Consider the following 22447-nt stretch of genomic DNA (forward strand, 5'->3'; position numbering starts at 1 on the left):
CCTGGGAGGCTCAAGCAGGAGAATCACTTGAACCTGGGAAGTGGAAGTTGCAGTGGGCCGAAATCATGCCATTGCACTGCAGCCTGGGTGACAGAACAAGACTCCATCTTAAAAAAAGAAAAAGAAAAAAAATTAAGGAAAGAAATGAAAATTAAGAACCAGTAAACTTTTAAAAAAAAAGCAGCAGGTCTTCACCTTGTAATGACCACGGTAAAATATCCTGAATAGAAGTTCCTGAAGAAATTGATGGCAGACAAGAGATACTAAGCACCTGAACTAAGGCAGTGTATCTTTAATCTCTTTTTAATCCAAAGGTTCATCTCTTTTTCTTTTTTCTTGATTATTTTCTTTTCTTTTCTATTCTAATAACACCTTGAATTTGTTCTCTTGAGTATCCCACAGACTGGATTTTGCTAACTGTATCCCTGTGGTGTACTTCATAAATGTTCCCATGTCTTCTTTATTTTCTGTAAATTGGTAGGGATTGAGGTGCTTTCAGATTTAGATTAATTTTTCCCTTTCAAGACTATTTCATAGGTGGTGTGTTTTTCCATCAGGGACAGATAATGTCAGGTTGCCTCATTTTTGTGAGTCTTCTAGGACTTATGGTTTCATTTTAAAATTTTGAGTCTTTGTTACACTTGGAGTCTATTCTGGTGTCTGGTGTGAGTGTGGTTCCAACTTTTTCTTTTCCAGTTGGCTGTCCACCTGTCCCAGAAACATTTATTGAATGGTCTGCCTTTCTCCACTGACTTAAGATGCCATTTTTATCATATATTAAATTCTCAAGTGTATTTGGTCTGCTTTCTGGGCCATCTGTTCTATTCCATTGATTTATCTGTCTATTCATGCAATAGTTTCACACTGTTTTGTTGTTATTATTATTATTTTTTAATTTATTTGTTTGAGATGGAGCCTTGCTCTGTCACCCAGGCCGGAGTGCAGTGGTGCGATGTCGGCTCACTGCAACTTCCACTTTCCGGGTTCAAGCTATTCTCCTGCCTCAGCCTCCTGAGTAGCTGAGACTACAAGCATGCAACACCATGCCGAGCTAATTTTTTGTATTTTTATTAGAGACAGTGTTTCACCATATTGGCCAGGATGGTCTCAAACTCCTGACCTCGTGATCTGCTTGCCTCGACCTCCCAAAGTGCTGGGATTACAGGCATGAGCCAACATGCCCTGCTTATTTTTATTTTTTTAGACAGGGTCTCATTCTGTGCCCAGGCCGAAGTACAGTGACACAGTCTCAGCTCACTGAATCCTCAAACTTATGGGCTCAAGTGATTCTACCACCTCAGCCTTACAAGTAGCTGGGACTACAGGCACCTGCCACCAGACCTGGTTAATTTTTTAATTTTTATGGAGACAGGGTCTTGCTATGTTGCCCAAGCTGGTCTTAAATTCCTGGCCTCAAGCAATCCTCCCTCCTTGGCTTCCCAGTGTTGGGATTACAGGTGTGAACCACCATGCCTGGCCTGGTTTTAATTATTAAGGTCTATAAAACATCTTAATATTTGGCAAAGCTAGTTTCTTTTTATTACTCTTTTTTTTCCCCCAGAGCTTTCCTCACTATTCTTTTTTATTGGAATTGCATTTGACTTCCAGGTTAAGAAGAAATGACATCTTTATGATGTCGGTTTTTCCCATCTGAGACCACAATGTGCTTTTCCGTTTGTTCACTTGTCTGTCATTCAAAAATGACTTGAAATTTTGTTCACATATCGCCTTCACATTCCTATTAAGTTTACGTCAGGTCTTTTATTGTGTTGGCTGCTATCCTTGAGGTCTTTTCATCCATTATATCTTCTGTTTTTTATTTATGGAAGCCATTACTTCACATTCATCAGGCTTACTAAATTCTGTTGTGTTTCAGTAGTTTTTCAGGTGACGCCCTGGAGTTTTTCATCGTATTATCTGCACATAGTGATGGTTTAATTAATTAGAAAAATGCAAATTAAAAACCATAGTGAGATGCCTACCACCTTACCCCAGCCAGAATTGCTATAACTAAAAAGTCAAAAAAAAAAAAAAAAAAAGATGTTGGCATGGATGTGGTAAAAAGGGAATGCTTATACAGGGCTGGTGGGAATGTAAATTAGTACAACCTCTATATTATATAGTCTGATATTGACCTAATTTCTTTCTATTGTGTTGGCTTAACCATCTACATACTTAATCCTGCTTCTTCAAACCTGTTTTTTTCTTCAATTGCTAGTTCTAGTTTACCACATACTGTCTTTTGGCTTAAAGCCAGCTCTTCCAGCACAAGACGCCTCCTGGAAGCACGTGACCTCACTGTCTCCTTCATCCTGAAGCTGGGAGCCAACTGTCCTCAATTGGTAAAAGATCTGGAGAGGGCTGGGTGTCAGAGGATGTGAGCCTTAGGCCAGGGGCCCCTTTAGTCTCCACCTCAAGTCTTCACTCTTCGATCTCCACACCCTTATTCTTGCAAGGAGATTAGCTCTTCATTTGTGATCTTCTCTGAACATGGTTATGTGTTTATTATTACTATTATTTGTGATGGAGTCTTGCGCTCTCACCCAGGCTGGAGTGCAGTGGCTTGATCTTGGCTCGCTGCAACCTCCACCTCCTCCTGGGTTCAAGCAATTCTCCTGCCTCAGCCTCCCAGAGTAGCTGGGATTACAGGTATGTGCCACCACGCCTGACTAATTAGTAGAGATGGGGTTTCACAATGTTGGCCAGACTAGTCTCAAACTCCTGACCTCAGGTTATCAACCTGCCTCAGCCTCCGAAAATGCTGGAATTATAGGCATGAGCCACCACGCCGGCCTCAAGATGGTTATTTTTTTAAATAGACACTTCGATTGAATATTTCTCTTCTTTATCTTTCTCTTCTTGATCTTTATCTTTTCTCTTTTCTCCATCTCATCTGCCTCCCTGAACCCATTTCTTCTTACCTGCCTTCCATTTATTTCTCTCATCTTCTATTTCTCTTACATATTTCTCATTCCCCAAGTACCTCTTATTCTTTGTATTATATTTGATTTCGAGTCTAAGGGATGCCTAAAGTCTTATTATAAAGGAAATAAAAATCGTACACCTTGATTTGCTATGCTTGATTAGGTAGAAATATTTAGGGCTTCATTTTCATTTATTATTGTGAGAGTAAGACAGGAATGACCAGTTAGTGAAGCTGGATTAGCATGCCCCATCTATCTAATGTCTTTTTGGACCTTTACGAAGTAATTGAAGATCGTAACACTAGCTGTGGAGTAATTTTTGAGATATTACTGTGTAATACAAGGAAGTCTCCATTTTTAGGTAGAACTCATTTGTGGAAGCCACATCTTCAAGCTGTTGCTGTAAGGCAGAATCCTGAGTTTGCTTTTCGTCCGCCTCTTCAACTTCCTCCTTGTCCATTTAGATATTATTCAGTGTCACCATAAAATACAATGAATGTGTGAACGGAGCCCTGAAAGTGAAATATTGGGCCTGAATCGGCACAAAATAGCAAAAGAAGTGGGGCCTTCTTATGTCACGTTGGGTTTTCTACCAAGGTTGGAGTCATGTTTCTTTTTCTACCTAATCAAGCATGGTAAATAAAGCTGTACAATTTTTTTTCTTTATAATAAGACTTTAGGCACCCCTAAGACTTAGAAACCATGTCTTAATCATCACTGAATATAAGACTTTGACTATCCCAGAGGAGGCATATTATAAGTATTTGATGATTGGGTGAACTAAACTAGACCAAACCATCTTATTAGATGGCACATTGTTTGAGATCTAGGAATTGTGCTGTGAGATTGGTGGTTGATTTGATCACCTTTCAGTCCTGGTATTCCACTGCAGATCAGCTGCTGAGAATGAGAGAGGAGAAATGCAGATAAAAAACTATGAAATGAGTTTTCTTGGCCCTTTTGTGTTGGCTCAATTGGCCTCTATTCCTTAGTGGCCCCAGAGGTCTATAGTGCAATAAAATTCATTATGATGATTCTGAATCAGCAAAAAAGGGTAAAATTATAATCTGTATGCTCTATTGCTAAGAGAAAATTGGAGAAATCCATTAAGATAGTGCTACAGTTTGCTGTTTGTCCCCCAAACCTCATGTTGAAATTTGATCCCCAGTGTTGGAGGTGTGGCTTAACCGGAGATGTTTGGGTCAGGCTAGGGGGTGAATCCCTCATGCATAGACTCATGCCCTCCCTGTAGAGCAAGGAGAGGTGAGTGAGTTCTGTCTATTTGTTCCTAGGAGCTGCTTGTTAAAAAGAGCCTGGCACCTGCCTTCCTTCCCTCTCTCCCTCTCCTTCATGCCTCTGTCTCTCTCTTTCTCTCTGTCTCTCTGTCTCTGTGTCTCTGTCTCTCTCTGTCTCTCTGACCCTCTCTCAGTCTTTTTTGTTCTCTCTCTGTCTCTCCTAATCCCTCAGGTGATGACATCAGAAGGTGGGGCCTTTGGAAGGCGGCTCTGCCCTCGTGAATGGGATTCGTGCCCTTTTTGCCTAGAGCCCCTTTTGTCCTTCCATCTCTTCCGCCTTGTGAGGACACCACATTTGTTCCTTTTTTGCCCTTCTGCCATGTGAGAAGGCAGTAAGAAGGTGTCATCTGTGAGGAACAGGGCCCTCACCAGACACTGAATATTCTGGCACCTCGATCTTGGACTTCCCAGCCTCTAGGACTGTAAGAAATAAATGTTTATTGTTTATAAATTGCACAGTCTAAGGTATTTTGTTTTAGATATCGTAGAAAGACTAAGATATATGTGAATGAATGGAAGAGGACCTCTGCAATGCTATGTATGGATTGCCAGCTGAGGAATAACTCAAACACAATAAGAAATCCACAATTGAACGGTACTGAACATTAAACCGGATGCTTCGTAGCTGATACAAATGCCACCTCATGATCATCACTGGTGTCATGTATGGTACCTTCTGAATAAAGGGAAGCTTGCCTTTTTGCAAACTCAGCCAGGGGTAAGGTGTATACCAGAATGCAGGAGCTCATTTCCATCTTCCTTACTTCCACTGCTACCCCGGCACGACTCTGTGATTTACCTCTGGATGTCTTATTACAGCTCTCCAGTACTCAGTGCCTTTATAATGATGGAAAAAGAACTAACAGAGTAAACTCTGAGTGATATTACTGCTTAGAAATTAAAAATATTGCTTGGGCTGGGCGCGGTGGCTCAAGCCTGTAATCCCAGCACTTTGGGAGGCCGAGGCAGGTGGATCACGAGGTCAAGAGATCGAGACCATCCTGGTCAACATGGTGAAACCCCGTCTCTACTAAAAATACAAAAAAAAAAATTACCTGGGCATGGTGGTGCGTGCCTGTAATCCCAGCTACTCAGGAGGCTGAGGCAGGAGAATTGCCTGAACCCAGGAGGTGGAGGTTGTGGTGAGCCGAGATCGCGCCATTGCACTCCAGCCTGGGTAACAAGAGCGAGACTCAGTCTCAAAAAAAAAAAAAAAAAAATATATATATATATATATATATATATATATATATATATATATATATTGCTTGGAAAACAAAAAGCATGTCTTTATGTTTGCCCCTGCACTATGGATTTACTGCTTATTATTTCCTTGTGTCTTTTATCGTCCCATTAAAGCATGAAAATAGTTCACATCTCTCCCCATCTATTCACCACATTAATTGCCCTGGGCAGGAAGAACTTTCTTCAGTATAGGTCTTCTTCCTCTTTGTGGTTTTAAGTCCATTACATACCCCAGCTGCTTTCCTGTTTGACATTTTAATCTTCTTATTGGTGTTGGGGTATGTCCTTGGTGCCAGCTAAGCAGGTTAGGTATGGTGACTGAAGTGACCCTTAGCTCCTTTGATAAAAAGCATGCAGGGCTTTTTCTGCATATAATGAACCTTGGACGGTGATTTGGCCTTTTCAAGTTGAAAAGCAGATACATATCAATTGTTCCGTTAAACAGCGAGTACTGAGCACTGCTGTCTGTCTGTGGTGGCCCGGGTCGGGGACACAGACACAGCATTGCCCCTACTCAAAAAGTAGTGGTATGTTAGAAAAGATGAAATTGAGCCAGAAGGTCTAGTTCTGAAGCTAACTTGCCTTATACCCTTGCTTTAGCTACTTTTTCTAAAAAATGAAGGAATCGAAAGTGAACAGTGGTTTTCGAGCACTGTTTCTGAAAGATTCTTGGCACGTAGGCCCTGTCACAGAGGGCTAAGCTTAGGCTCCAAGGTCTTCAAAGTGCTGCAAGCCTCTCTCTTGTATGTATGAGGTCTCCATATAGAATTTCAAATGAGGATTTTCAGAGCTGAAAGTATTTGTGAGCAAGTGAACTAAATGGGTCCCAGCATTTCTTTCAGTTCTCATTTTCTGTGAGCCTATGACTGCTATGAAATATAATAACATAAATAATTACGTGCAAGGTCATGTGACGTAGAATTCTGTATCAGTTGTTCAACTAGTACTAACTTCCTTGTTGATTGGAGAATGGCATTGCTTCTGAACATCATAGCTGTCTTCAGGTAAGTACCTTATGGACTTGGATCAGCATATATATGTGGAATTTAATATGATTGGTTATCCTGGAAAATATAGAAAAAGTTAAAAAAAAAAAAAAGAAAGAAAGAAAAAGAAAAATTGCTAACAAATCCTTTACCTAAAGAGAATTAAAGAGAATAACTCCTATACTTCTGGTTTATTTTCTTTCTAGGCTGTGTTCTTATACATCATATTTTAACATAGTTTTGAAATACACAGACACACACACGCACACACACACACACACAGAGAGAGAGAGAGAGAGAGAGAGAGAGAGAGAGAGAGAGAGAGGAAGTTTATCCCTGGCTTTCTGTTTAGCCCTAGAATGTAGATATTTTTCTGAGTGCCACGAGGGAAGAGGCAGTATCTATTGTCCAGCAGTACATATCCAACACATCACACAATGCCTGCACAATGTTAGATGCTCAGCGAATATTCACTAATGCAATTACTTGTTAAATATCACACAAATGTAAAAAAGTATGTTTCTGCCTGTTCTCTGCTATTAAAAACTTCTATTGCTTATCTTCTAAAGCTGACTGTAGGCATGTGTGACCCAGCAGCTCCACTCCTGTGAATATCCAGCAGAAATGCATTTATTCACTGAAAGACATGCTAGAGAATGTTGCAGGAGCAATACTAACAATAGGAAGAACGAGAAACTACCCAAATACCTATCAACATATGTTGAGGTAGATACATGGATTCACACAAGGAAGGCAAAGCACAATGGTGATGAGAAATCCATAACCATACACAAACCAGATACAAAAGAGTGCATGCTGCCTGATTTCATTTACATAAAGTACAGGAGAAACCAAGTCAGGATAGGGAGCATGAGAAGACTACTAGATGCTGCTGATGGATTTCTTGATCTGGATGCTGGTTTACTTGGTTGTGTCCATTTTTCAAAAACTCATCAAGCGCTAAAATGTGGCGATTCTTTGACCCAGCAATTTAGGTTTTCAGACTTTATATGCAAGCAGCTATAAAGTGGACCTTCCAATTATTAATTCACAAAAGAACATGTGTTGTGTATATACTAGGCACCATGAAGAAATATTTAAGGATGTACAAAAAAGATTAGTGAATAATGGTGTTTATTGCAGTTATAATAGGTTACAAACATGGAGAAAGATGAAAACCAACTCAGCTCTCCCACAGTAGGAGCATATGTGCAGTAGTCCTGCCTTCCTGCTCCCTTCCCCTTTGCGTTTCTGCTCCCCTACCCATTCCCAGGCAACCACTGATCTGCTTCCTGTCACTATAGATTAGTTTATACTTTCTAGAATTTTATATAATGGAATCATACAGTATGTTTGTTCTCTTTTTTTGTTTGCCTACTTTAACTCAACTTAATTCTGATTAACTCGGCTTAATGCTATAACATTCCTTTTTATTGCCAAATTAATCCCTTTTTATTGCCAAGTAGTATTCCATTGTTTGGATATGCCACAATTTGTTTATCCTCTCTTAATGGACATTTGGATTGTTTCCTATTTGGGGCTTCTGTGAATATTCTAGATGTCTTTCATTTTGGCTGGGGATGTTTTCATTTCTCTTGGGTAAATACCTAGGAGTGAAATGGCTGGATCCTATGATAGATGTATGCTTAACTTTTTAGGCTATTATCCAAATGTTTTCCAGAGTTTCATTCCCATCAGCAGTATATGAGGTCCCCGTTTGCCACATCCTTGCCTATAGTAAGCATATGTAGTCTTTGTAGTTTTATCTAATATGATAGATACTTAGCAGTATAGTTTAAAACATTTCCCCTCCCCTCCCCTCCCCTCCCCTCCCCTCTCCTCCCCTCTCCTCCCCTCCCCTTCCCTCTCCTCCCCTCTCCTCCCCTCTCCTCCCCTCTCCTCCCCTCTCCTCCCCTCCCCTCTCCTCCCCTCCCCTCCCCTTCCTTTCTTCCCCGCCTCCCTCCCCTCCCCCCACCCAATCTGTCGCCCAGGCTAGAGTTTGGTGGCCTGATCTCAGCTCACTGCAACCTCTGCCTCCTGGGTTCAGGAGAGTCTCCTGCTTCAGCCTCCCAAGTAGCTGGGATTACAGGTTCCTGCCACCATGCCCAGCTAATTATTTTTGTATTTTTAGTAGAGATGGTGTTTCACCATATTGACCAGGCTGCTCTTGAACTCCTGACCTCAACTGATTCACCCACCGTGGCCTCCCAAAGTGCTAGGATTACAGGCCTAAAACATCCATCTTTCTTAATAACTAGTTTTTCAGAACATTTTTTCATGTGCTTATTTACCATTTGCATATCTATTTGTGAAATGTTCAAATCTTTTCTCAGTTTTTAATTAGATGATTCATTTACTTAAGTTAGGTGAGTGTTAAAATATATTTTGGATTCAAATGCTGTGTTAGGTGTAGAATTTATCAGTCTTCTCCAAATCTATAACTTATAATTTCATTCTCTTAAAAGTGTCTTTGGAAAGACAGGTTTTTAAATTTTTATTTTATTTTATTTTTAGAGACAGAGTCTTGCTATATTGCCCAGGCTGAACTCCTAGGCTGAAGAGAGCCACCTGCCTCAGTCTCATGAGTAGCTGGGACTACAGACATGTATCGCTGTGCGTGGGAATATACGATTCTTTTTAGTATTAGTTGTTGAAAAGCCTAACATTTCTTCACTAAATTGCCTTTACGTCTTTGTCAAGAATCAGTTGTCAGTATATACATGAGCTGGACTCTGTACTGTTTATCTTTCTTGTCTTCTTGTTTATCTTTTATCTAGTTATCTTTATGCCAATACCACATTGTATTACTTGATTCCTGCATCTTTATAAGACTTGAAGTCAGATAGTGTTATTTCTCCAGTTTTGTTCATCTTTTAGAAACCTGTTTTGACAACTTTGGACCATTCACCTGTTTTGACAACTTTGGATTCTCATCACAAATTCTAAATCATTTTAAAAATGATTCCATCATTTTTAAAACTCTGTTTGTTATAACAAAAATATTATTTTTGTAAAAAGGGAAAAATAGTGAAACAAAGCTTAGAGAAGAATGCTTAAAGAGTCCACCAAGAATGGTTAAAGAGTCAGGATTTGATAGGGTAAAGGAAAGGCAGGGAGCAGGACAGAGGTAAGCACAGGTTTAAAGCCTTAGTGGTACTAGAAATTGGGAAACGGTGGGGGTATTCATTAATTCGTTTCCATATGACAATGATATGTGATGTGACCTGAAGTGAAAATGTTTCACTAGATAACCATCCTGATGGGATTGTGTTGAATCTATAGGTCAATTTGGGGAGAATTAATAACAATATTGAGTCTTCCAACCATGTATATGGTATGTCTCTCCAATTATTTAGGTTGTTTTTTATTTCCCCTGTCATTGTTTTGTAGTTTTCAGTGTACAGGTCTTTCACATCTTTTGTCAGATTTATCCCTAAGTATGTTATATTTTACAAATGGTGTCATTTTCATAATTTTAACTTTCAGTTGTTTGTCTCTATCACATAGAAAGACAGTTGATTTTCATATATTGGTATATCCTGCAATCTTTCTGAACTCACTAGATCTAGTAGACGCCATCATTTTTTTAAAATAGCTTTACTGAGATATAATTCACATACCAAAAAATTCACCCTTTTAAAGTATACAGCTCGGTGTTTTTTCACTATATTCACAGTGTCGTGCAACCATCGCCACTATCCAGTTTTAGAGTTTTCACTACCCTTGAAACAAACTGCTACTCAGCAGCAGTCACTCCCTGCTCCTCTTCTCTCACAGCCCCTGGCAATCACCGATCTGTTTTCTGTCCCCTCTTTTGCCTTATCGGAATAAATGGAATTATTCTGGCTTCCTCTACATAGCATAATGTGAAGGTTTATCCACATTGCAGCATGAATAAGTACTTCATTCCTCTTTATGACTGAATAATATTTTTCATTATGTGGATATATATCACATCTTGTTTATCGGCTGATGGATATTTATTTAGGTAGTTCCCACTTATTAACAATGATCGTTAACCCTGCTATGAACACTGCGTGTTGATTCCATCATTTTGAAAACTCTGTTTGTTATAACAAAAATATTATTTTGGTAAAAAGGGAAAATAGTGAAACAAAGTTTAGAGAAGAATGATTAAAGAGTCCACCAAGAATGGTTAAAGAGTCAGGATTTGATAGGGTAAAGAAAAGGCAGGGAGCAGGACAGAGGTAAGCATAGGTTTAAAGCCTTAGTGGTACTAGAAATTGGGAAACGGTGGGGGTATTCATTAATTCATTTCCATATGACAATGATATCTGATGTGGCTTGAAGTGAAAATGTTTCACTAGATAACCTTAACCTAAGTGGAAGACTAAAGCTGAAAATATAGGCTTAGAAATTAGTATAGTGGTGCTATTAAAGCCAAGGGAACTGGTTTTCTGCTAAGCACAAACAGGAATTTAAGCAAGATACGCCCTCCATTCCGCCTCCAATCTAATTCGTAGGGTAGAGTCCTGCTGTGTTTAAGGGCATGTTTTTAACAGTTCATTGCATTTGTGTGCATATTGTGATAGACTTTAACGTGACTACAAACTATGGATTGTAAAAGAAATAAATGCCTTACCCTATATTCACATGATTATATCCTTAAAGATACAGTGGGAGTAGGGGAAAAAACTGTAAAAGCTAAGTCTTATTTGACCAAATGCCAACAAGCAATACATCTTGGGGGTATTTGTCAAGTCAGAGCTTTCGTCAAAGACAGATAAAACATCTAAAGCTAGAGTTACCTGGATTTGCATAAACCATTTGAGGATTCTGTTTAGGAATAGTGAAATATTATAGAACTTAGAAACTTTGATTTTGTGGGATGTCTACGGAAAGATAATTTTAGAGGTTATTTTTATTTCCTTGGGGAAACAAGAAAGAGATTAGCAAGCTCTGTAGTGCTACAGACTCATTAAATACCAGCTCACATCTCCATCGGTAAAAGCTAAGTTCTTTAAGTAGTGGAATATTCTCTTTGAACAAAGGTATCAGACAAACCGTTTGTCTAGAACTCACAGTTGCACAAGTGTACAGTCCCTCAGGACAGGGGCAGCAAAGTACTATGTAATTGAAGGTCATTCACCACGTGCTCGGAAGAGAAAGTACGATCATGTCCAGATTAGTCTATTAACTGTTTCCACATCCACAAATGCTCATTGTTGAGAGTAGACTCAGCTTTTGAAACAAAGGTTTAAGCACCATGCAGGGAAAAATGGATTGGTTTGGCTTTAGAAAATTTAAAACTTTTAAGATCCTGTTCACACAGGAAAAGACAAAACTACCTGTATCTATATCTGTGTAGATGCACATACAAGACAAGGGCTGGGAAGGGGGAGTTGAAGAGGGCATGCTTTCTCTGGCCAGAGTTCTAAACTAGACAAGAACATATTTACCTACTGTGGGTATGCCCTGCCCACCATCTGTGCATGAGTCTGGGCCTCCACCATGGCTTGAGTTGTCTGGGCTGGCCAGCTGGTGGCTGTTAAGAACTTAATTGTGTCCCTAAAAATGTTGTGTTGGAGTCTTCATCCCCAGAACCTCAGAATGTGACCTTACCTAATAAAAACAAGATCTTTACAGAGGTGATGCAGTTACAATAAGGTCATTACGGTGGGCCCTAATCCAGCATGACTGAAGTCCTTAAAAGGGAAACTTTGGGGCCAGGCATGGTGGCTCATGTCTGTAATCCCAGGACTTTGGGAGGCCAACGTGGGTGGATTGTGAGGTCAGGAGTTCAAGAACAGCCTGGCCAACATGGTGAAACCCCGTCTCTACTAAAAATATGAAAATTACGACAGGCTTGGTGGCAGGTGCCTGTAGTCCCAGTTATTCAGGAGGCTGAGGCAAGAGAATCACTTGAACCATGAAGGAGAGGTTGCAGTGAGCCGAGATCGTGCCATTGCACTCCAGCCTGGGTGACAGGGCGAGACTCCACCTCAAAAAAAAAAAAAGTACATCACTGCCCAAAGAGTATATGATTGTTTGTTTGTTTTTGAGACAGGGTCTGGCCCTGCTGCCCAGGCTGGAGTACAGTGGTGTGATCATAACTCGTTGCGGCCTTGAACTCTTAGGCCCAAATGATGCTCCTGCCTTAGCCTCTTGAGTAGTTGGTACAATGGGTGCACCATTGTGCCTGACTAGTTTTTTAAATTTTTTATAGTGACTGGGTCTTGCTGTGTTGCCCAGGCAGGTTTCAAACTCCTGGCTTCAAGTGATCCTCCCACAGCCTCCTGAAGTGCTGGGATTATAGGCATAAACCACTGTGCCCTGCTGTATGTGATTAATAAATCATATTTTTATGATTTTTTTGCTTTCGCTTATTCAGCAATGAGTCAAGCACTGTCTTGGGTACTGGATACACCATGGGATGCAAAACAAGTTCCTTGCCTTCACGGAGATTTTTCTCTGCTGTTAGAGATGGACATAAACAAATAGTCACAAAAATAAATGTAAATCTGCAAGTTACAACGAGAAGGAAAAGAGCAGGGTACATGAGAGGACCACGTGGAGCGGGGGTGGGCTCTTTATATATCATCGGAAGTGACATATTTAAGCTGAACCCTGAAAGGTGAGTAGGAGCTATCTAAGCAAGAGTTAGGGGAAAAGTCTTCAATGAGAAGGCAAAGGCCTGAAGAAAGGAGGGGCCTTGGTGTGTTTCAGGAACTGAAGGGACACCAGTGTGGCCCGAGGTGAGTGATCACAAGATGAGGTTGGAGAGGCAGGCAGGGTCAGAGCGTGTGAGCCAGTCAGAAAGATTCCAGACCCTAGTGACCTACCTTGTTAAAACATCCCCTTGGCCATGACGCAGAGAAAGGGCTGGAGGTAAGTGACATGTAAATGGATTACAGTCATTCATACAAAAAAGAGAGGATCTTAGACTAGAGAGGCTGATGGCAGACAAAGATGGGGGCAGATCTTTTAAGGTAGGAGCTAAAGACTTCTGTTTCACATTTCAGTAGTAGCTTTGATTCATTCCGTCCTCCAGGGTGCATGAGCGTTTAGCCTTTATTGATAGTGTTGTTGGGAGGAAAGATTTATTTTCTCACCCATCACTAAGTTCATGGCAGAGGTACCCGTAACAAAAGGCCAATTAACAAGATAAAAGCATTCAAATTTATTGAATATAGGTTGACTTGTCATGAAAGCCTTCATATTGAAATGAAGACCCAAAGAAACAAGGAAACCTGGGTATTTTTGTGCTGCATTTGATGAAGCATAGGCAGTTGTAGAGAAGTATGATTGGAGAGGGTATGGACTGGTGTTACTAAACGGGGGTCTTAGTAAGGCCCGTTTATTCAGGTTCTTCTCTGTCTGTGTCCCTGTGTCTTCTGAGCTAAGGATGTTCCTTTCCTGCAGGTATAGGGAGGATACCTCTCAAATGAGGGTCTTGCTTTAGGGGAGAAGGGGAGAAGGGGAGGGGGAGTGAAAGTGACCTTCCTGCTTCTGCTGTTTTCTCAAATACCAGGGTGCCCTATTTTGGGGCTGTATGTCCTGAACCCCATTACTGTGCTCTTCTAAACTCATCCCTAATGTCAGGGTGACTTCAGGGGTGGCACATGGTGCTGAGGCTTCCACTCGTTGAGTGAAGCACCGTTTCCTAATTTGCTGCTCCAGTAGACAGAGGAGGGAAAGATGCCCAACATTGCAGGCCAGCTCCTTTTTGGCTTCTCGTCATTCCTTGAATCAGTGAAGAAGTGACACGATGAAGGCAGAGGGTTTCTCAGCAGAATAGAATTGAGTGGGGTCAGAGCAGGCAGAGGGAAATGGTAAAGACATCAGGCTCTGCTTTTCAGAGACTTTATCTTCCGCACTGTTGCATCAAAATGTCCAGTTTTCTATGCTGTAATCCTCTGAGAAAGAAATTCTTTGTAAGAAAACTTACCTTCCAAGAGGAAAAATAAAAGTATCTTTGGGTGAGATCCTAATTTGATTAAATGGATTCTGATCCACAAATAGGCACTGCGAATCCAGCATGCCCCGGCACTATGGGGGACCAACATCCTCCCACGTGTCCCTCACCATGGCCTTGTGAAGTGGGTGTCATCATGCTCCATTCACAGACATGGAGACTGGCCTTTAATGTCAGAGTATAGGTTGACATGTTTCATCCAAGAATGTTTTCATCCAAAAATGATACAGAGAGCCATCAAACTTCCCTCTTCCCCAAGTTCAGCTAAAATGAGATGACCTAGACATCATCTCATTGCATTTAATAAGCAGGACTGAACCGGGAGCAAATTCAGGTTGTCTTTGCACCTTAAAAACAAATGTCTAAATCTAGAACTGGGATAGATACTAAGTTAAATCAACCTTTGTGATAACAAAGTTAGTCCTCTTCAGAGTCAGTTAGCACTCAGCTTCACCATATTCTGGGACCCCTGCTCCCACCCCCTGCCACAGACTCTTATGTGTTAACAACACCAGACTAACACAAAAAGCTTTATCTTATAATTACCTCAAAATTATAGACCTCTGGAATATGAACACTTTAGATAGTACAGGTGAACATCTGTTCTGCTGATGTTTGTATGTGAAATGAATGAGATGAAAGGAGGAATGATTAAGCCTATGATGGATTTTTTTTTTTAAACAGGACTTTTAAAAGGCCATTAAATCCCGATATTTTAATTTCAATTTTTCTTTTTTAATTCATCCATCTGATATGCTCCAGACACATACTAGACACTGAAAATAAAGAACTGTAAGACATAATACTCATTTATTAAATATGTATACTTTCTCTTGTAGCAAAAGGCACATGAAAAGACTTCTAATAATGGCATTATTCCCCACCCTAGGAAGCAGGGAGGATGGAGAAGGGCGTGGACAATAAACGCCGTGATAGAGGTATGCCAGAGGACTGCCCTGTAGCATGTGGAGGTTAGGTAGGAGGATTCCTAACACAGATTGGGGAGGGGGTGGGGGGTAGTCCAGAGAGATTCCTTGGAGGAACAAATTACGCAAAGCTCATCAACACAGTTTTGTATATTTTACATTTTTTCCTGTTTGCCTTTGGACCCGGCATCTGGCCTTAGGAGGCCAATCACAGTTTTAGGTGGGGCTAAGTCATAGTTGCTCTTCCGTTTAGCCAACTGCAGGCCTGATCCTTTTCTTCTTCTTAAATACAGGGTCTCACTTTGTCATGCAGGCTGGAGTGCAGTGGCATGATCATGACTCACTGCAGCCTCCAACTCCTGAGTTCAAGTGATCCTCCTGCCTCAGCCTCCTTAGTAGCTGGGACTACAAGCATGCCCCACCACACTTGGCTGATTTTTTTAGAAACAGGGTCTTGCTGTATTGCCCAGGCTCATCTCAAACTCTGCCTCAAGTAGTCTTCCCAAAGCACTAGGATTACAGGCAAGAGCCACCACGCACACCTTGATCTTCAAAAAGAAGATTCTTAGGTTTGTCTTCTGTGGCTTCAGACCATTCCTTAAACTTATTTCAGAAACTTATTCTTACGTGTCTGTTGAACTGTGCTGCAAGAGTTCCACTGTGCAGCTGTGATTAAGTCCATCCGCACACCCACCAGGTTTACAGATGCCTTGCCACACTGTCAACATGATGGATGGGCCTGCATTATGGTGGCTGCCAGCAGGGGAAGCAGAAAAGCAGCTCAGAGCATTGTCAGCTGTTCTGCCTCCAGTCAAAGTCCATGTTACAGTAATTGCCATTTTCTTTTGTGTATCTGGTTGACATATGGAAAAGGGCAGACTATAAAGTGCTCATGAAATTCTCCTTAGCTCTCCTCTCCAGTGTGGTTACTCGGTGCAGGGCTCGTATGCTTTCTGGATCCATTAGCCCTCATTTTTAACTTGGGTGGATTTCTGTTTATTGCAAGCAAAGGACCTTGAGTAACAGAAATACTGGAAGCACAAGTTTATACGACATCTTTTTATCTGGCCATCAGTCAGTGATTCAGTTCTCCAAGATAAACTTCAGTTTCTGAAATTCTGTTTCACTGAGTCTTATAGACGTTTTCTGTGCTTGCTGAATTAATAAAGTCACCAAGAGAATGAGTGAATAAAAGCAACTAAGGTGAATTACCCCTCCCAATTCCTCTGCCTCTAATTTCATCAAGGGACTTTTGTTTCTATTTGGAAGCTGGCATTTCTCTTATTCATTCAATAAGTGAATACATAACTAGAGACTTCTATGTTCCAGACATGGTTAATAGATGCTAGGAATGTAAAGATAAGGAGGACATGGACTTTGCCCTCCAGGAGCTCATGGTTTAGTGGCGTAGACTGACAAAGCAGAGATTACAGTACAGGAAATGCAGTTTAAGGGTAACATTGAGTACCATGGAAACACAAGTGCAGCACCTGATCCGCCTTTGGAAGAGCTCTTGGAGGTCATCAGACAATCAAGGAAGGCTCCCTGTAGGAGGCAGCACCTGAAGTGAGTTTGGAAGGATGAGTAAGAGTGAACCTTAGGGAAAAACCGAAGGGCATGTTCTGTGTACATGGCCTCACGTGAGCAGAAATAGGAGGGTGAAGACTGTTTGGTTCTTTCATGCCAAAATATAAAGTAAATTTTGTTCCCCAAAAATATGTCAGAATAAAGAGAATTACCTTATATTTAGATTTTTAAAAATCTTTTATATTATAGGCTACTCTCTGATTTACTTTATTTTGAATGACAAAGTAAGAAACAATAGCCCGATACTACCTCTGTCACTGCTAGTTGGTATGCCTATGGAGGTCATCTTAAAAGGAAGCAAAGAAATTCAGTAAAGATTTAGTTAAGTATTGGCAGGGGGGGTGCGAGGGATGACTTCACAATCGCAAGCCTTGAATATCATTGCCAATAAGCCTTTTAAATATCACTTGAAAATGAAATAGAATTAGTGGTTACTTTGTGGAGATCATGAGTATACAGCCACAGGATGAACAGAAAAATAAAACTGTCCTTATTTTAAGCAAATGAGTATTTGTGGTTTGAGATTAAATTTCCAGTGATAGCATCATATACAGATGAAAAAAAATGTTCCCAGTTTCACAGTAAAAGAGTGAAGCTATTCTCGCTTCCTTCTCCGCTTCCAAATCCCCTAAATAATAAAAAGAACAAGAAATAGGCATGCAAGCTTCAGTGATACTGGGAGCCCTGTGTAGCCCTGAATGAGGATTTATGAAGCCTGAATGGTGGTGTGGGAATGGCAAGAGCGTGGTAAGTTCAAACCTACGTTGCTGCAAGGATGAGCAGCCGAAGAACCCCTGAAAAGCTCAGAAATAAAGATGTCGGGGGCCACAGGAGGCAGAGGCGGTGGGAGGTCAAGGACAGGGGCTTCAGGGGAAAATCCATCCATGGAGAACTTGAACTTTCCAACTCCCATCCAGACTGATAGGGAACTAAGCCTCCTCTGCCACCACGTAAAACCAGAAGTTTATTCTCTGGAAAAGCAAAACGAGAGGACCTCCAGGCTCTGAGATAGCAGGCGAGGGAGGGTAGGAGCGAGGACCCTATGTGAAGACAAGGGAGTACATGGAACACTTCACAGTGACGGTGAGCAGCTTGGGGAGCCAGGTAAGGGGTTGAGGGATGCACCCCTAGAGCGCACGAATCACCCCAGAGAAAAACCTATGGATACTGCCATTTGAGAGTCCTGAGTTTGGAGAAGATCCTAATGTCGCCCACTATCTGTTTTTCCCTTTATCCTTTTTACTAACAGAACTTCCCCAAGTTTTGGCAAAGACCATGGATGCCTGGGCGGAGTCTGCACCTCCCAGACTTCCCTACAGCGGGGCTGTGTCCACCAGCCAAATTCTTACCAGTGGTGTGAGCAGTTTCTGCTTCACTCTCTTAAATCTGCTTGTCCTTGCTTCTCTCTCGCTCCCTTCAAGAGTAAGATGTGGATGTGGTGCCTGTGAGGGAGATTCAAATGTAGATCCAGATCAGGGCCAGAGGAGGTGGTGATCAACCAAAGATCAGGCCTGAGGAGCCGGGGGAACAACAAAATTGAAAGAATAGAAAGAGCCACAGCCCCCGCTTGTCTTGTGCCACTCCTCAACATAAAGAATGTTCACAGAGAGAGAAATGAACTCCTAACTTGTCTGAGTCACTGTATTTTGGAGCCGCTTTTTGGTAGCAACTTAGTCTATAAACTAATATACTATATTATAAAACAAAACACCTGGCTTTTTGCTCAAATACTGTATTACAGTTTTCTCCAAAATAGCATATTATCCAATGTAATACAGCATTGGATTTTGTAAATGGCTTTCTCTTTTTTCTTTTTTAATTTTTGTGGATACAGAGTAGGTGTATATATTTATGGGGTACATAAGATGTTTTGTCATAGGGGTACAGAAGTCACCCTGTGGACATAAGGGTACGTGGATGTGAAATAAGCATCATAGAGAATGGGGTACCCATCCCCTCAAGCATTTATCCTTTGAGTTGCAAACAGTCCAATTACACTCTTTATTTTAAAATGTGCAATTAAGTTATTGACTATAGTCACCCTATTCCCATAGTAGGTCTTATTCATTCTTTCTGGTTTTTTATACCGATTAATCATCCCCCTCTCTCCGCAAGCCCCTTGCTACCCTTCCTGGCCTCTGGTAACCATTCTTCTACTCTCTATGTCCGTGAGTTCAAAGATAGTATGTATTTAAATGGACCAAAAAGTCTTCCAAAGACTTTTCTTTTTCTTTCTTGCTAAGAGACAGGAGGATTGTCCTACTGGGAAAGTGGGAGACTACCTGAGATTCAGGACCACCTTATATTGCTTTATCATCTAACGTTCTGGGAACTTGAGAAAATCCTGAAGGCAGAAGTATAGGTGTAAAATAGAGAGTAGCCCTGGCTCCCATCAAAATTTATATAATGGAGGTTCCCTAAAGCCAGGAGGGAGGTTCATATGCTGGCAGGGATGTTGTGGGCCTGATAATGATTCCCAGATTTTTGGTGTGAGCACCTGGATGACTTATGGTACCATTTCGTGAAGTAATCATAAGGTGTTACGTGTTTAGGAAAGTACATGGTGAGTTTAGTTTAAACTTACTGAGATACCTACGGACATCCAAGTAGGAGTCCAGGCTACAGATCCAAAGCTTACATTGGCTTTTGATATAGAATTTTTTTTCTTTATTGCTAAAATTCAGCCAGTGTATATCAGGGTGTCTGTATCAGTTGGTAAAATTCTGAAATACTCTGTACTTACTGGCAAATGGTTATTTCCTTCAGACCCCCAAATACCTCCCATACCCCACACACTAGCTGTTCTAACCCTTCTTGGCATACCCCCATACCACCCTACAGTCCATGACAAAAGAGTCAATACCTGGCCCACAAGTGGGCCTCCAGGACTCTGCCCAGCCCTGTGGCTGTCCTGTGCACTCTATTTGTTAAAGTTTTAAATATAACTTCTGCTCACAAGTCATGAAGGTGGAACACGTTTCCCACATAGCCATGGGCTTAGTATGTTTCACAATCTTCCATAAATCCCGTCCGAAGCTGCCCTTCCAATCTAATTGATATCTCTCCTAAGTGCCCTCTGCTGCAGGCAGTGTTAATTACCCACTGCCCTCTGATTCTCTGCGTTTTCTCACCTTCATTTCTTTGTGCTCATTACTCAAACTTTTCCCTGATTTTCAAACTTTCTGTGTTTTATTCATCCTTCAAGGCCATTTTCCCTTCTACAAGTAAGCTGCCTTCATCTAGAAATAATAATTCCATCCTTGAAATAATCACCCCCTTCTCATACAGCATATCACTCCCTGTCTTATTTAATATATCAGGAACCCATTACATTATCTTAGTATTTTCTGTAAAGTCTTTCTCATAGTGTATAGATAATAAATAATTGTTGAATGAATGGAAGTATGAATCTAAATCAGAAGACTGCCTACCAGTTACCATTGGTCTATAGTTGCTAGCAATTTTACCCCTTCTTAAGACTGTCTAATCTCAGAGTCCCTGAAAATCTCCCTGGCTCTGATGCCTCTACTATCTTTTGTCCCATGCCAAAAAAAAAAAAAAAAAAAAAAAAAAAAAAAAAAAAAACCTAAACTAAACAACAATGACCAAAACCAAACATATGCAGGAATGTTTACTGGTTTTCTGAACGAAAGTCTTTGGTACTTTCAGTTGTATTTTGGTCATCTCTCTTTAACGCAAAATGGCAAAAGTGATTTTCCATTTCCTGCACTGACTTAATTAATCTTCCAGAAATGCTGGAGCAGAGCTTTTTTAAGGAGTGTTGCACCGTTTGCTCTACTGCAGCAAATCAAGCTCCTATTGTAACGCTGGTGGCATAGGATGAGTCATTGCTTTGGCTAGGACAAAGTGATTCCTAGTCAGATACAAGAGCAGAATACCTAATGGTACCTTAGTACCTATATTCTGTCCCAAACACTCAGTCTCTTATTGCCCTTCATTGAAGTAAAGGAAAAATCAAACTTTCAATGTTTGGGTGAGGTAGCAAATAATTTGTGCTCAAGGTCATTGACATGTAAACAGATTTTATTTTCCTTGCAAACATTGAAGTGCTTTTCTCTCTTTTACATAAGATTCAAGCAAAATATAGACTATGTTATGTATTGCGCCTAGACTGTTTTGTCAAGAAACAATGTCTGCATTTGTGCTAGGCAGATACTGACGGGGAGGAGGATGGGCAGGAGTCATTGTCCACAGCCTGAACGGTACCTAAGGCTGTGATTTCGAGCCCCAACCTGCTGGCCTGAGCTCTCAGCCAGCTGTCATGACCTGCAGTGTGCTTCTCAGCCAGTCTTTGTCAGATGTGGGGTAAGAGGCACTTCCTTGAGTTGCCATTTTTCTATCCTCTGAAAGTAAAAAATACTGAGACTAAAGCATCTCCTGTCTGTCCTCTCATCTACCTTTTTCATTGATATCTTTTAATGGAAAGATTATACATCTTCACGTGGGGCCTTAGGTGGAAGGTGATGGCAAGTGAGGTTACTTGATGTGTCTGTAACTGCAGGGTCAGGAGGGATGCACGCACCCACAGGGCAGGCAGTTGAGCTGCTTCGCACAGGGGTTCTCAGAGCAACTGTCAGAGCAGAATCCTGGGTTGGATCCCCCATTGGCTGTTTTCTCCTTACTGGAGTTAGAACTATGTCCAAAGCCAACCCAATAGTACCTGTACTCACCTGACTCATACCGTAGGAGCTGTTTATCATAACATACCAAGCGCCCTACTAAGCTTCTACATGGAGCATGCTCACTCCCATGATGCGGTGTCCCTGAGCAGGGCTAACTTACCAGATGGAAGAATCTCATGTTTGATCGGGAAACTGTAGGCTTCAGTCAGCCCAGAAGGTAAGTGTATGGAATGTAAAGGCCTGCACTTGCCCTCTGAAATCGGGAAATGGGGGAAGAAACTGGCATCCGTTGTCAGCCTAATGATATCACGGCATGGCTTCCAGCTTCCTGCCTCCATAGCAGCAGTTCTCTATGAAATGAATCCCCCAACACTGTTATTATTAGTAATACTTAGGTACTGGTATTAGTGCTAGTACTGGTATGGCTGGTACTAAGAATCAGTACCTGGGTACTAGTATTAGGACTTAGATATTCAAAAAAGTTCAAGTACATTCATAGTTGGCCCTCTGTAAGTCATTCTCTCCTGTACTTTTATAAGCTTTGTTAAATGTGAGAGAAAGAGTTGTGATATTGCTAGGACAAGATGCAAGTAATCCAGGCTTTGTGCTCTGTGATCATCCTCTGTCATGGCACTGGGGGAGAAGCAAGGCTGAAACCCACTGTGGCATGAGACCCTTTCGCACACAACACTCTCTCCTTCTGCCATTTATGCTAAGAGTTGGGGCTCAGGGGTAGAGTGTATCTTTTGAAGCTCTTGAGTCTCTCTTGCTAAATCAGTCCCACACAGTGAAGGAGTATTCTCCTGATAGTCTTTTCTTGCCCTGGCTTTATTTCTTGTGTTGGGAGTAATTGATGATATGCTAGCTACTTTTCCAGCTGCATGATTGGCAGTGGTCGAGTGGCA

At 41.3% G+C, this 22447-nt stretch overlaps 1 protein-coding gene across 5 annotated transcripts in view; it reads left to right on the forward strand.

Moving 5' to 3' along the window:
* Nucleotides 1-22447, forward strand: part of CRACD (capping protein inhibiting regulator of actin dynamics) — a 293849-nt gene that overhangs the window by 185325 nt on the left and 86077 nt on the right. The gene's annotated exons all lie outside the window — the stretch shown is intronic.

The sequence above is a fragment of the Saimiri boliviensis genome, chromosome 3 (assembly GCF_048565385.1).
Source record: "Saimiri boliviensis isolate mSaiBol1 chromosome 3, mSaiBol1.pri, whole genome shotgun sequence".
Classification (NCBI taxonomy): Eukaryota; Metazoa; Chordata; class Mammalia; order Primates; family Cebidae; genus Saimiri; species Saimiri boliviensis.